At 42.2% G+C, this 14,314-nt stretch overlaps 1 long non-coding RNA gene across 1 annotated transcript in view; it reads right to left on the reverse strand.

Annotated features, from left to right (window-relative positions):
* Window positions 1-674: 674 nt before the first annotated feature.
* LOC145808018 (uncharacterized) overlaps window positions 675-14,314 on the reverse strand; it is a 32,184-nt gene continuing 18,544 nt past the window's right edge. The window contains exon 2 of the long non-coding RNA XR_014351491.1: window positions 675-952. This is a non-coding gene — a long non-coding RNA (uncharacterized LOC145808018). The remainder of the gene's footprint in view (window positions 953-14,314) is intronic.

The following is a 14,314-nucleotide window of genomic DNA, read 5'->3' on the forward strand; positions in this document are numbered from 1 at the left end:
TCTGAGTCTGACTCAATTTTTTCCCTAGACAAGACTTTTAAAAAGTTGAATACTCAGTTAATTTAAGCCTTACTACATGCTATATGAATATTTCAGAGTAGATATAAATGCATTTTTCAATGTTACGTAGTGTTTATTTTTCGTTGACAAAGTGGTATTTCCATGAGTTTGCCTTGGTATCGTGTTCATACCATTGTGTTGAATAATTCCGGTCAAACAAAGCTCTTTATGTTTTTGTTTTTGTTTTTGTTTTTTTTTTGTTTTTATCACTACACCCCTTTCTTATTTATTTTTATTTTTTTATTCATTTTCTAATTTCTAAATAAAATAGCATCAAAAAGATATTTTAGTTATAAATTGTGAACTACCTTAAGACTTTATGACAAGCCAATTTGAGCTGAAAAAAATAAAATTAAAAAATTAAAAATTCCACAAATTCAAGATCTAAATATAGTCTAAATACATATTGCATAAGGTAATGCTAAGCTTATGAAGTACCCAATCAAATCTTAGTAATTAAAGCAAGTTCAACTTAGAGTTTTAGGATTGATAACATAATTTAATACAAGACAAAGAGTTCTAAAAGCCATACCAGCCAACCACAACAAAGTATTGTTCGCCATCATTTTTTTAAAAATCATTCACAAAGTTACCATGACAAGACATGATAGACATAAAATCATAAAAGCCAGCACACCAACATTTTATTGTTTCTTTTATTTTAGTTCTACTGACAAGTTAATATGTCAACACTCTATGGCTCACCATCACATGTTTTTCCAAAATCCTGCATATAGCTACAATGGATCACATCCCAACAAATTTCTTCTCTGTCAAGCTTTCAACGGTTTCCTTGAGGCCCTCCTCGAGAGAAATGAAGTCGATGCCCAATGTTTTTTCTTTTTCCTTGGATACTTGTTTTGCCAGTATATATGGTTTGTCATCCGCAACCCTATAAAGCATATCGAAAAAGGGAACAAAACAATGCTATAACCAATCAAAATATAATTCATAACAAAAGCCAATTCTAACAGAAAGAAATTGGCCAAATTGAAGTTTCATGTGCCACTTCGAACATTTAAACATTCTAAAACTAATCTGTAGAGACATTCATCAATTGTGTAGGAGAGGGTTCAAGAAAGTAGTTAGAAAATTCGAAGATCCTTGAAGAATAACTTCGAATTCTCTAGAAGATGATGAGAGGCTTAGATTCTTCAATAGTCTCAACTCAAGAACACAAGAGTAAAGGAGATGATGGAGATAAGAGATTGGGTGAAGAAGAAGGCAAAATGGCTAGAGAGAGAATAATGGCAAGGCTCTTCCATGGATCTCCCACTTTCACTCTCAAGGTTGATAATGGAGAAGGGAAATTAGTTCTTTCCCAAGAGTTAAAAATCTCCAAAATCCATCCCTTGTAAAGCTATGGGTGGGTGCTATTTATAGGCACCTCATGATGTAGGATGGAGCCCATGTGCAAGGCACATGGGGAATATTCTCTCTAACCACCTTGTCCGAGGAGGTGACCTCTCCAAGGATGAGGAAAACCCCGAAGAAGAGATCAACCTCTCGGCGAACCCTTCTTCTTAGCCACACCTAACCAATGATCCCAATCATCCCAAAGGGTCAGGGGTAGTCCCAGAGGACGTCTTGCCGCTAAATATTGCCGAGTCTTATGAACCCCACGGAGTCGTGCCACCTCGACCTGGGTATAGGCTAGTTTAACCGAAGAGTGAATTTATCTCCACTCACTGTCCTCGGGATCGGGTCCTTTGTTTGAACTCCATTACGCCCATGGTTCTGGTGCGTAGATCCCGGAAAGCTCCGAGCCCGCAAGTGTTCTGGGACTCATTAACGAAGCGACTTCTATATTGCGTTTGAATCCGTTCGAAGCCAGGTGCTTCAGATCTCTAAGTTCGTGGATCCGAACCCTTTCGAGTCCGAACTTGAGTAAGTCTCTAAGTTCGTGGATCCGAACTCTTTCGAAGCTTAGAGTGATTCAGCCCGTTTGATGGCGATAAATCCGGGCCCACCAATCTTGGACTTGCGATAAATTCGAGCTCACTAATCTTGGGCTATTGGGCCTAATTAATTTAGCAGACTGAAATTAGCTCCTCTTACATTTGCCCCTTGCATGTATGAGAAAATTGTAGTTTTCTCGGACATGCATAGTCTCGCCTTATCGGTCATGCTTCGCATTACGTCTTCGGAAATATTTGATCTTTACAGAGTCTATGGATAAAGCTGAGGGCTCACCATAATTTACAGAAAATAATAATAATAATAATAATAATAATAATAATAATAATAATAATAATAATAATAATAATAAATAAATAAATAAATAAATATCTTTTTTTTTACAAGGTTTTTTTTTTAATATCTAAAAAAAAAAAAAAATGCCTCCACTCCAGGACAAAATAAATCACTTATCATCATCATCATCTTTATTTTTGAATGTGTAAGGCCCACTTTTTTATAGTCAACTTTGACCTTACCTTCACTTAATGTACACAAATTCAAATTTGTAGATTCTCCAGGAAGCATATTCGATGTCACATTATATATATATATATATATAGAGAGAGAGTATATTAGTTTGAGAGGCCATAAACGAAGCAAGCTTCTTCTTTTTTTTCTTTCTAGAAGATTTAATAACCCTTCAACTTTTTGTAAATTCACTCCAGGTGCTATTTTTTTCACACACCCAAAACATGTTCTCTCTCTAGCAACGTGAACCCATTTTATGGCAACCAAACAAATCTTAGCAAACCGTTATAGAGAGAGAGAAAGAAAAAAAAAGGTTTTTGTGAGGCTACCCCAAACCACACCATTCCTTTTCTGGTTAGGCAACCCAACGAATCCATCCACGTATAGATATATGTATATATATAAATAGTACATTATGAGAATATTCTAGCATCACGCCTCCTCTTTTTTTTTTTCTATTTAAGGACAGGTGTAAAACCCTAAATCTCACTCATTTTCTTTGCTCATAGCCGTTCCAGGTCTCTCTCTTTCTACAGGCACCAACCCAGCTCCTTTCTTCTTCAACAAAACAAACCTTCTTTTCCAACGAAGCTCCGAAGTTGCTACACCAAAAGCTACCGTTGGTTGCTCACAAGACCAACCCAGCTTGCTACCACTCCGAACGCCGTCGTCGTCACCGAAGACCCACGCCACCTTGCTCACAGTCGGCGACCGCAAACCTTCCTCAACTAACCAGCACCGACGCCACTGCTTGCTCCAGTGCCAACCACACACGTCGCCCTTTCAACGCGTCGTGTGCATCACCGCTGGTCCCGGCCTCGCTCGTCCACTGCTCGTGCACGCAGCTTGCGCCATCTCTGCCCTGCCTCGACTTATGGCCTCCGCTGTTTGATGCTTCTTGCTTCTTTCAGCTTTACACCTTATCCATTGGCACCTCAGATCTGTGGGTAAACTCTTGGGAAACCTCAATATTTTTTTTATTATTATTAATATATATATATATTTTTTTTAGCTTTGACTCCTCTTAAATGAGACCAATACAGCTATTCTTCTTCGTGAACAAACCAGAGCTGCTACTGTTTATTATTGCCACTATCCTGTTTCAGCGTCATGACTACCATAGACGTGCGCTCCAAGCTGTTGCTCGCCATCAGTGCTCCACTTTGGCCTAGTGAGCTCAGACATTCGGGCACGCTAAACCTTGGTCTTGCTCCTACAGCCGCTGAAGTCCACCTCTGCTTGCGTATCGGTTGTCGTCTCAATCCTCTGAATGCCGCTGTCGGTTTCGTAAGAACCAACCCCGATGTTATCTTGCACGCGACCACCTCAACTCGCGTGGCTTGTGCGTCTCATGCCCAGCTCTTGCACTGTCGCTGTATTTGTCAACTATAACTGAGTAGTGACAGTCACACCGTACACTCAACGCGGCGTCGGTCCGTCGATATACTTTCTCGCCCACTGAAATTCATCACTATTAGCCGTGACCCGCCAACGCCGACCACACCACCGATTCAACGTTGTGTCGGTCCGCCTAGTTGTTCCAGTGCCAACCACACACGTCGCCCTTCCAACGCGTCGTGTGTGGTCACCAACTCCGCTGCGACATCACCGCTGGTTCCGGCCTCGCTTGTCCAACGCCGACCACACATGTTTGCCCACTCAACGCCGTGTGTGGTCCTCCCTAGCATCGTTCAGCTTCAGTTTGCATTATCATTCATCTCTTTCCTGATAATTGTTGCCTTAAATTTGCTTCCTCAAATCTGTGGGTAAGTATATATAAAAAAAAAAATTTAAAACTTGGTGCAAGCTCTTTTATGTGTAAATCCACTTTGGAACCTCTTGTAAAAACCCATTGATGCTGAATTTGATATATGTTGTGGGCTTTGCTTAAATATACATGAGTTTTTGGGTTGAAATTTGATCTCCTGATCTTGAGATACCCACCACTCTTGCTAAATTTTATTTTTTGTAAGAAATCTTGGGCTGTGAATCTTGACTTGGAAGAGATATTCTTGAAATTGGTATGACTGAGAAATATAATATTCAAATAAAAAATGTTTGATATCTTGGGCCCGAAATTTGTTAGTTAACTTACTCTGTTTGTTTAGAGTCAGAGTCTTGTATAAACTGGGTCTTTAACATTGCATAATGTAATCTGAGAGAGAATGACCCACTTAAATCTTGTGTGAGTTATTGATGTTGAGGAAGAACATGTAGTCCATGTGAGTGTTGTTGCTAGCTTTGCTTGAATGTGAAGAATAAAATAAATGTTGTTGTTGTCCATGAAACCCGAGGAAATGAGGCCCTCATATTGTATATAAATCTTGTTGTCGAATGATTTATTGTTGCAACCCCAATAATATTATATATCATGCTTGAACTCCTGATGTAGAATTCATCGTAGGACTTGTTGATATGATGAAATACCTCGTTGGATAATAAAGATGATATCTTGTTGTTTGTTTAACTTGTGGATGCTCGAAAAATAAATAGTTGATGCCCGATACTGAGATTTTGTTTGAACATTGTTGCTTTATATCAGCTTAAGAGGAGCCGGTCGAAAGGACAAAACCTTGATTGTTGCATTCTCATGAACTTGTTCGGAGGAATAGAATTGTTGTAACTTAAATTGATCATTATTATTTGTTGATGTTGCCCCATTCCGATAATGCCTGAATCAGGATATGAAATTAATATTGCTCGTCTCATTTGTCAGTTTTACTATTTCAGGCATATAAATTTTTTGTGCGAAATCCACGACCCCGAGGTCCTCAGAATCTTCACTAATGAGAGCAAGGACTGTCCTTCGGAAGTCTGAACGAGAGCAAAACCATCCATTAGGAGTCCGAAAGTAGCATACACCCTACTTCGGCAAGAAAGATCCCTCTGGAAGGCAACTGAGTCTACCAAGCTTGCACCAATAGAAGTAAAGATTGTCTCTCAGAAGTCCGAGCAGAAGCAAGGCTGTCCCTCAGAAGTTCGAGAGGAAAAAGAGCTGTCCCTCGGAAGTCCAAACGGAAGCAAGACTGTCCCTCGAGAGTCCGAAAGTAGCGCACACCCTACTTTGGCAAGAAAGATTCCTCTGGAAGGTAACCGAGTCTACCAAGCTTGCGCCACCAGAAGTAAAGATTGTCTCTCGGAAGTCCGAGCAGAAGCAAGGCTGTTGCTTAGAAGTTCGAGGCTATCCCTCAGGAGTCCGAATAGTAGCACACACCCTACTTTGGCAAGAAAGATCCCTCTAAGGCAACTGAGTCTAACAAGCTTGCACCAACAGAAGTAAAGATTGTCTCTCAAAACTCCAAGCAGAAGCAAGGCTGTCCTTCAGATGTTCGAGCGAAAACAAAGCTCTCCCTTAGAAGTCCGAGTGGAAACAAGGCTGTTCCTCAGAAGTCTAAGTGGATGTGTACTTCTACTTTGGCAGCTAATGGAAGCAAGGGCTATCCTTCGAAAGTTCGAGTAGGAGTCCACTCTACTTCAACAAGAAAGATCCTCAAAGCTTGCACTGATGGAAACGAGGTCTGTTCTTCGAAAGTCTGAGTGGGAGCACACACTCTACTTCAGTAAGAAAGATCCTTGAGACTCGCACTGATGGGAGCGAGGGCTGCTCTTTGGAAGTTCGAGTGGGAACACACACTCTGCTTCAATAAGAAAGACCCTCAAAGCTTACATTAATGGAAGCAATAGCTGCTCTTCGGAGGTCCGAGTGGGGGTATACTTCTACTGCGTCAAGAAAGGTCTCTTCAGGTTGGTAACTGAGTCTACTATTCCTCTTTCTTCTTCGAGGGGCAGTAAAAAATTGAAAACGGTTTCAAGCAACATAACACAATGAAGATATACAATGTAGAGAAAATAACTTCTAATGGAGATACATAATATAAAGGAAATAACTTTCTTCATAACATAAGAAAGAAAGATAGAAAATTCTTAGACGATACAGTAAATACAAATTGTAAATGTCATAGATAGACTTCCTCTATGCAATGTTGAAATTTTCCCCTAGAGTTGCAAGATCATTTGGAAAGCTTTCACTAGCTGCTCGGGTTGTGGCCATCACGCACCATCATAGCCATGTCTTTGGATCCTTCTGTACAGACTGATATCCCCATCTCCGTAGGATTTTTCATGAATCTGTTGTAGTCGGAAGCTTGCTTCTTGTTGGCCAACACACCGGGCGAGGAATCCGGTACCTCATCGGCAGTAAAGTTCACCTTGAATTATTATGAATTGGGCAAGTTTGGCCATAGTCAATTTTCCAACTTTGCTTCTAAGTTGTTCGAGGACTTCTCCTCTCCAGTCTTCCGGAAGGTCTTTGTCTTTGGGTATTATTGAAGGCTCTATTCTTTTCTTGATAATAATTGTCACCTCCTCCTCTGGGACATTAACTCTTGCCCCTAATGTTGCGAGGGCATCTAAAAACTTGTTGTCGAAACGAGGCACATGCTCTATTTCAACCTTCTGAAATTTGTCAAGAAGCCTTTGAACTGTTGTTCGATATGTGGCCAAGGCAGGCTCCTTTAAGACGAACTGTCTTGAAACTTGCTTCACTAACAACTTTGAGTCCCCCCGAATCCGAATCTTTTTGATACTGTGCTTCTTAGCTGCTATCAAGTCTAAAATAAGAGCCTCATACTCGACTTCATTATTCGAACAATGGAAATCCAATTTTTAAGACAAATATAACTTTTCCCCACTTTTGATTGTAAGGACTATCCCGGTTCCTCCTTTACCTCCGGCTGCTACTCCGTCAAAGCTCAATGTCTAAAAGCTTTCCTCGGAAGCCATAGCTGCATGCACCTCTCCTCTTAATTCTTCATTCACTGGTTCATAGTCACCACTTGGAAATTGAGCAAGGAGGTCAGCTAAGGCTTGGCTTTTGATCGCCTTGGGGGCTACACATGTGATCTCGAATTCACCCAGTGCTAACAACCATCTTGCCACCTTCCCGGTTAGAGCAGGCTTGCTGAGGAGGTATCGGATTGGATCACTTCTAGTAACAATCTGAATCTGATGTGCTAAGAAGTAATGTCTGAGCTTTTGGGCAGTGAGTACCAAAGCTAAGCAATGTCTCTCTATCGGAGTATACTGAACTTCTGCTCCTCCAATCATCCGGCTGATGTAATACACCGGGCGTTCTGCTCCATCTATATCTTGGACCAATAATGCCCCTATGGACTTGGGGGTTGAAGTTAAGTACAACTTTAGAGGCACCCTGGGCTGTGGGGCTATCATTCTCTGAGGCTGTAGATGTCCCCCGAACGCCCCGGGAGGGTGAGTCCCGTTCTGTTCATTTGGGGTTACTACAGTTCGGACTCGACTTGTGTCACGGTTCTTAATCTGAACCAAAGAGTCCAAATCTGACAAATCGTTTTGAGAAACTGATTTTTGAAAAAGTAGTGCCAAACATGGACTGCTTTGCCAGATACAGAGTCGCCACCTAAATATTTTATTTTGGGAGAATTTAGGAAACCCTGACTCGATGCCGAAGGCCACATGTCCGTCATCACCGGAGTTGTCTCGGCTCGGGAGCTTGGGTACGATCAGGGAAGGTCAACTATGAGCACCCCCTTTCGCCCGGTCCGAAGACCGGCCTCTACTAACCGTGATATCCGTTTTTGAAATCTTTATGTGTTCTTATTCCATTTATTAGCCTAGAATTACTATGTTATGCGCGCCGCAAACAAGTATAGACTAGATTGCCTAATTTGGAAATAAACATTGCATATCCGTTCGGTTTGAAAATGCTTTGGAATTTGCTACTCGCAAGTAGGCTAAAATACGGATTTCAACGAGTTTTTCCAACTCAAACAATCCAGCCTCCACCCACAGGCATTCAAAACAGTTTAACACATAAGCATCTAGCCACATATTAAGCATGCTGTCATGGCAATATTCACACTCATGCGATATGCTAAAGCGGAAATACTTACATAGTACTCCATGCCAAAACAAAGAACTTGTTAGCAAACATGCATGATCCAAGTCCATGTTAAGTGCCTAATGCATCGCATACAAAATGTTGCTAGAATAGGCTCGGCTATCCTAAACATGTCATGTGCAAATGCACAATTATCACGTATTCAGTTTGGGAATTGAAGTACTGATGCAGTTAGCGTGATGTACCGAGCCTAATGCATGTAATACGAATGCATGGATGCACGCATGCATAGCATAAGGTATGCTAAATTAAACATGCCCTAATACTAACCATTAAAGCAGGTAAGTAAAAGGGAAGAAAGAAGTGGGGATTGGGAGACATACACACCACCCACACACACTTATTACAGATTTGCCCTCGCTCGAAGGGACCGAATAAATATTACAAATTAATTAACTACGCAAGCTAATTAATATTACAAATTAACTAATTTAATTAACAAATTAAATAAATTAATTAAAACAGAAAAATGCCTCGGGAAGCGCGCCACCATGCATGGACTGCCTCTGTTTTCCTTCCTTTCCTCCTCTGGAGGCTGTCAAAGCCTCAGGACTGATCCCTTGGACAGAGAGGATCACCACCGGCTGATTGAGATTTCCACCGGCAGTGTGGTATGGCCATCGGCACAAAATTGAATCTGTCGGCAGAGAAATTGCTGCCGGTCGGCACATTACACTGCCGGTCGGCAGAGTATTCCTGCAGAACCTGCAACTCACAGCAACAGAGGGCAAGGCAAAGCATGGCAGCACAATTCAAAGCATGTATGCACCAACCATGTCTCTTATCATTGTAATGACTCAAAGGGACATGTGCCTCGGTTCTCGGACCACCAATCACGCATTTCCATGCATGATGGCCCAAAGAACCAAGTATGCAACTTTGATTTCAAATGTATGCAAGCCAATCAAACAAAACTCCCAATCCCTATCACCCAAGTCAAGGGACAAGGAATGCATGCAAGATGCAATGCAACCTAGGCATACAAGCTAAGGATGCAACATGGCATAGCAATGAACTTACGCAAGCATGCAAGCATACGTATGACAATGCAAACTAATGCTAAGATGGTCTTATACATGAATTAGGCAGCTCTAATAAGGCCTAAAACAGTAGCCAAAGTGCTAAAGAGTGAGGACTAAATGGCATGCACACACATATGCACAAATGGACCAACACTTAGGCACAAATTAGACAACCTTCAAGCACACTTGAAAGGGACGAACATGATCAATTAGCATGCAACATAAGCTCTGAAAATCATGCTAAAACAACCTCAAGAATCACTTAAATGGCATTCAAATGACTCAAAACAAAAGCATGAATAAGTACCCAAACATGGAGCATTGCTACACAAGCTTATGAGGCATTAAAGAGGCATGCAAGGCAACCAAACAAGCATGGAAATGGGACTGAAATGGCATGTAGAATGATCCCAAATCACCAAAACAATGCAAAGATGGCATGCTACACATGCACATACTCAAGGCCAACAAGCCCAAATACAAAGGAGCTATATAATGCATGTTAAAATCGACCCAAACACTTATGGACAGACCTAGAACATGGCAAGATAAGCACATAATCTTCACAAGACTAAGCCTAAAACATGCTCCAACAAAGGCTAACAACCTAAGGCACATTAAGGCATAAACAAGGCATTACATGGCAACTATGCTAAGCATGCATAGAGTTCCAAAACCAACTTGAAATCATGTTATATTATGGATATATAAGCATGAAAAACAAACCAAACATGCTCAACACACACTCAAGCATAGGCTTCCTTAAGAGGCCAAAATATGTCCTTTTCAAGGACAACAAGGAGAGGGGGTGGCCCTCTCCTTCTTGGGACTTCAAAGCATCATCTTCACCACTGAAATCCCTCAAGATTTCAGTGGTGAAGAGACCTCAACACCAAAATCCCGGAGCTAACACAAAATGGCTCAAAATGAGGCCTTTTGAGGCCTAAGGGTGGTCAACAACCCTCAAACAACAAAACACTCTTAATAAACAATAAAGAGGGCCTAAAAACAGAACTTTTTTATGTTATACAATAATCACAAAAACAGCTCTAAGATAGGTATAAAATCAATGCAAAAATGGGGGAAAATGGGACTAGATTCTCACCCTTGATGACCTCTTCACAAATGGTGCTCTAATGGCCTCCTTGAGCTTGAATCCAACACCAAAACTTCAAAACAAACTCTTTAGAACCTCAACTCCAAGAGGAAGGTGAAACACTAGGTGTTTGTGTGCAATAGTAAGACACAAAGCACCTAGTGAACAAATGAGAGGGAAAGAGAGATAGAAAATATATGTAACTCAAACCCTAAAACCAGAGCTTCTCTCTGTCTTTTTTTCTCTCTAAAATGTCTAATCTCTCTCCTCTTTTTGCTTTTTGAGAGCCTCTATCCCTATATCTCTTGTAAAGCTTACAAGACAAGCTTTGCAAGAGGGAGATCCCTCCATACACGTGTATGGAGGGGAGCAAAAGCAAGACAGCTGTCTAAAAATATCTGCAAAAGCAGATGAACAGCAATCGGCCGGCCAAAAATGCCATCTTGGCCAAAAAGAGTGCCGACCGGCACAAAAAAGTGCTGACCGGCAACAAAATGTGCCGGCCGGCAAACTACATTGCCGGTGACAGCAGACACCAGCCGGTGGCATCTAGCCACTGCCGGTGGTGGGTAGGGATGGTCTACAAACCCTACCCTGCCTCTCAAAGGCAAGATGCAAGTGTTTGGTGCAAAACCAGACACTAAACGGTCAAGTTCGGAGATTCTGAGACAAGGCGCGCGAGCCGAGGCCTCCGGAAACTCCAAACGAGCACAAACATGGATAATCACCATGTGTTCAAACAGTGACGTCCAAGTCTTGAGGACGGTCAAAAATGGGGTGTCTACAGTTGCCCCTCTTTGACAGAACTCGAAAGTCATAACAATGACGGGAGTGAATGTCAAAGCCCAGAGACGACCCATTTTTGACAAGGCCGAAGACTTAGACAAACATGCAAGACAAACAAGGTATGCGCCCGGAGGCAGGGGCAAAATGCAAGACAATGCACGAAGCCGAGCATAACTTATGATCATGCAAAGAAAGCTGTAACGAAGCAAACATGCGACAGTTTTAAGCTAGCATACCAAACTACACTACAACGCAGAAAGGATGTAAGAGAATTATGGAATTCTCAATACGTCTCACTCGGAGGATACAATACCTGTGCGGCTCGTCTGGTTGCACCAGCTTCAACTGAACCGTACATACAATATCGTGCCTGCAAAGAAAACAAACTTAACAGGTACAATATGGTTAGCAACATGCATGACAATGCAAATGTGGATGCAAAACGATATGCAATATATACAAAACAATGTATAATCAATGCAAATGAAGATGCAATGTAATTAAAACAATGCAAGCTACATGCAAAACATTTGAATCGTGATCCAATCACGAGCGGTTCGAAACCACACCTATGTCAAATAGATTGATGGAGGTAACAAGTCTATCTACCATAGAACGGTCAACTGAACTATGAGTATTGTAGACAGACGCAAGAACAAGTATTGGGTGGAATCGACATAAGTGGGGAAACGACCCGCTGGAGAAAGGACTACGATCCTAATGCCGGATGCAAAAATTACACTACAATGTAATACATGAATATGGCACGCGGGCCAAACCAAATCTTGCCTAGGAAAGGCATGTACACATACAAGCCATGTGTAACACAGAAAAGGTGCCGCAACCCTCAACCAACATATCAGCGTGGAATCGGCGCGATACACATGCAGAACTGTGTTTTAACATGAAAAGTAAGGGCACATACCAGACCAAGCTCAACCTGGAAAGGCGCAAGCCATGGATGGAAGGTGATGCAATGAATGCATGCAAGCTACAATGCAATATCTACAAATATGCAATGGAATGGATATGGATACAATGGATATGGCACGCAAGCCAAACCAAATCTTGCCTGGGAAAGGCATGTACACATACGAGCCATGTGTAACACAGAAAAGGTGCCGCAACCCTCAACCAACATATCAGCGTGGAATCGACGCGATACACATGCAGAACTATGTTTTAACATGAAAAGTAAGGGCACATACCAGACCAAGCTCAACCTGGAAAGGCGCAAGCCATGGATGGAAGGTGATGCAATGAATGCATGCAAGCTACAATGCAATATCTACAAATATGCAATGGAATGGATATTTACAACATGCATGACAATGCAGTGCAATGCGACCTACTGGGGGAAATGCAATGGATGCATGCAAGCTACAATGGAAATGCATGACAATGCACTATGATGCAATGACTATGATTGCAACTTTCCCTATCTTACCAACAGGGTGACATACTAGGTTGGTTCAGTATCCAGAATTGAGGCGTAGACATGCCGCCTCAACCTATGGGGCTTCCATACAGATTTCAAGCCGAGGGTAAACCTCTGGGTATTTGAACCAGACTTTAGTCTCGGAACTCCCGAACCTTTGTGTTCTAGGCATAAGCCATTCGAACTCTAGTTTCCACCGTCCCAGTTGGTCTTCTAGGAACTCATCGCAAGCATAGGCAGGTGGCTTTACCAGACCACCGAAAGTCGTTCGGGCACGACAAACACCAAAGGAATTGCACCTTTAGAGGATTTAAGGTCTCCTAGACCGGAATGCAAAATGTATGCATGACAATGCATGTTTTGTTGTTTTTGAAATGCAAATGATGCATGAAATGCATGTTGCATGGAATGCGCGACAACACGCGGCTTTCGAAGTGTACGGCAACGCGAACACTAAAGGTTTTACACCTTCCAAGGATTTAAGGTCTCCTAGACCGTACGTGTTTAAGGTCTCGCCAGACCATGCGTGTTTAAGGTCTCGCCAGACCGTGCGTGTTTAAGGTCTCGCCAGACCGTGAAATACCTGTCCGGTTCGTCTGGTCGCTCCAGCCTCGAATGAACCGTACATACAATATCGTTCCTGCAAAGAAAACAAACTTAACAGGTACAATATTGTTAGCAATATGCATGACAATGCAAGAATGAGGCACGCATGCCGTATGGAATGTAAGTTGATGCAAATGGACTTATATGCCAAATAAAAATAAATAAATAAAATAAAAAAAAAAAACGTGCACATCAATGCACCGGAGGTTTCGCACCTCCCAAGGATTTAAGGTCTCCTAGACCGTACGTGTTTAAGGTCTCGCCAGACCGTGCGTGTTTAAGGTCTCGCCAGACCGCGGTATTGCATGATGGTATGATGCGCAAAATAGCGCTATGCGTTAGGCAACGCGAGTGCACAGGACAGTGCGATGGAATGCATGCAAAATGCAATGAGATGCGCAAAATAGCGCGAAATGGAATGCACAAAACAGTGCGATGCGCAGAACAGCATGAGATTTGAAATGCACAAAACAGTGCAATGCGCAGAACAGCGCGAGATTTGAAATGCACAAAACAGTGCGATGGTTTGAAATGCACAAAACAGCGCGACGGTTCGAAATGCACAAAACAGTGCGACGGTTTGAAATGCACAAAACAGTGCGACGACAAGTGTGACACGCATGCCACACGGAATGTAAACAGGCTTAAATGCGCAACAACGCACGTATTCCAGAATGCATGACAATGCATGGAATGGAAATGCAATGATGATGCATGAGAAATGTGCACGACAATGCAAAGGGGTGCGTGTTGCGACGCATGTAACACGTGCATAACAATGCAAATGTGTGGCGCATGACAGTGCGATGTAATGCACCGAAGTAGTGTGATGAACTCGTGCAACACACATGGGGCAACTTTTGAATTTAAAAGGATACAAAAAGGATACACCTTGCAAGAATTCGAGTGCCACGCACTGGAGACACGGCCCGCGGTCAGAACGG

This window comes from Camellia sinensis, chromosome 14 (assembly GCF_055761805.1).
Source record: "Camellia sinensis isolate YWXY chromosome 14, ASM5576180v1, whole genome shotgun sequence".
NCBI classification, from domain to species: Eukaryota; Viridiplantae; Streptophyta; class Magnoliopsida; order Ericales; family Theaceae; genus Camellia; species Camellia sinensis.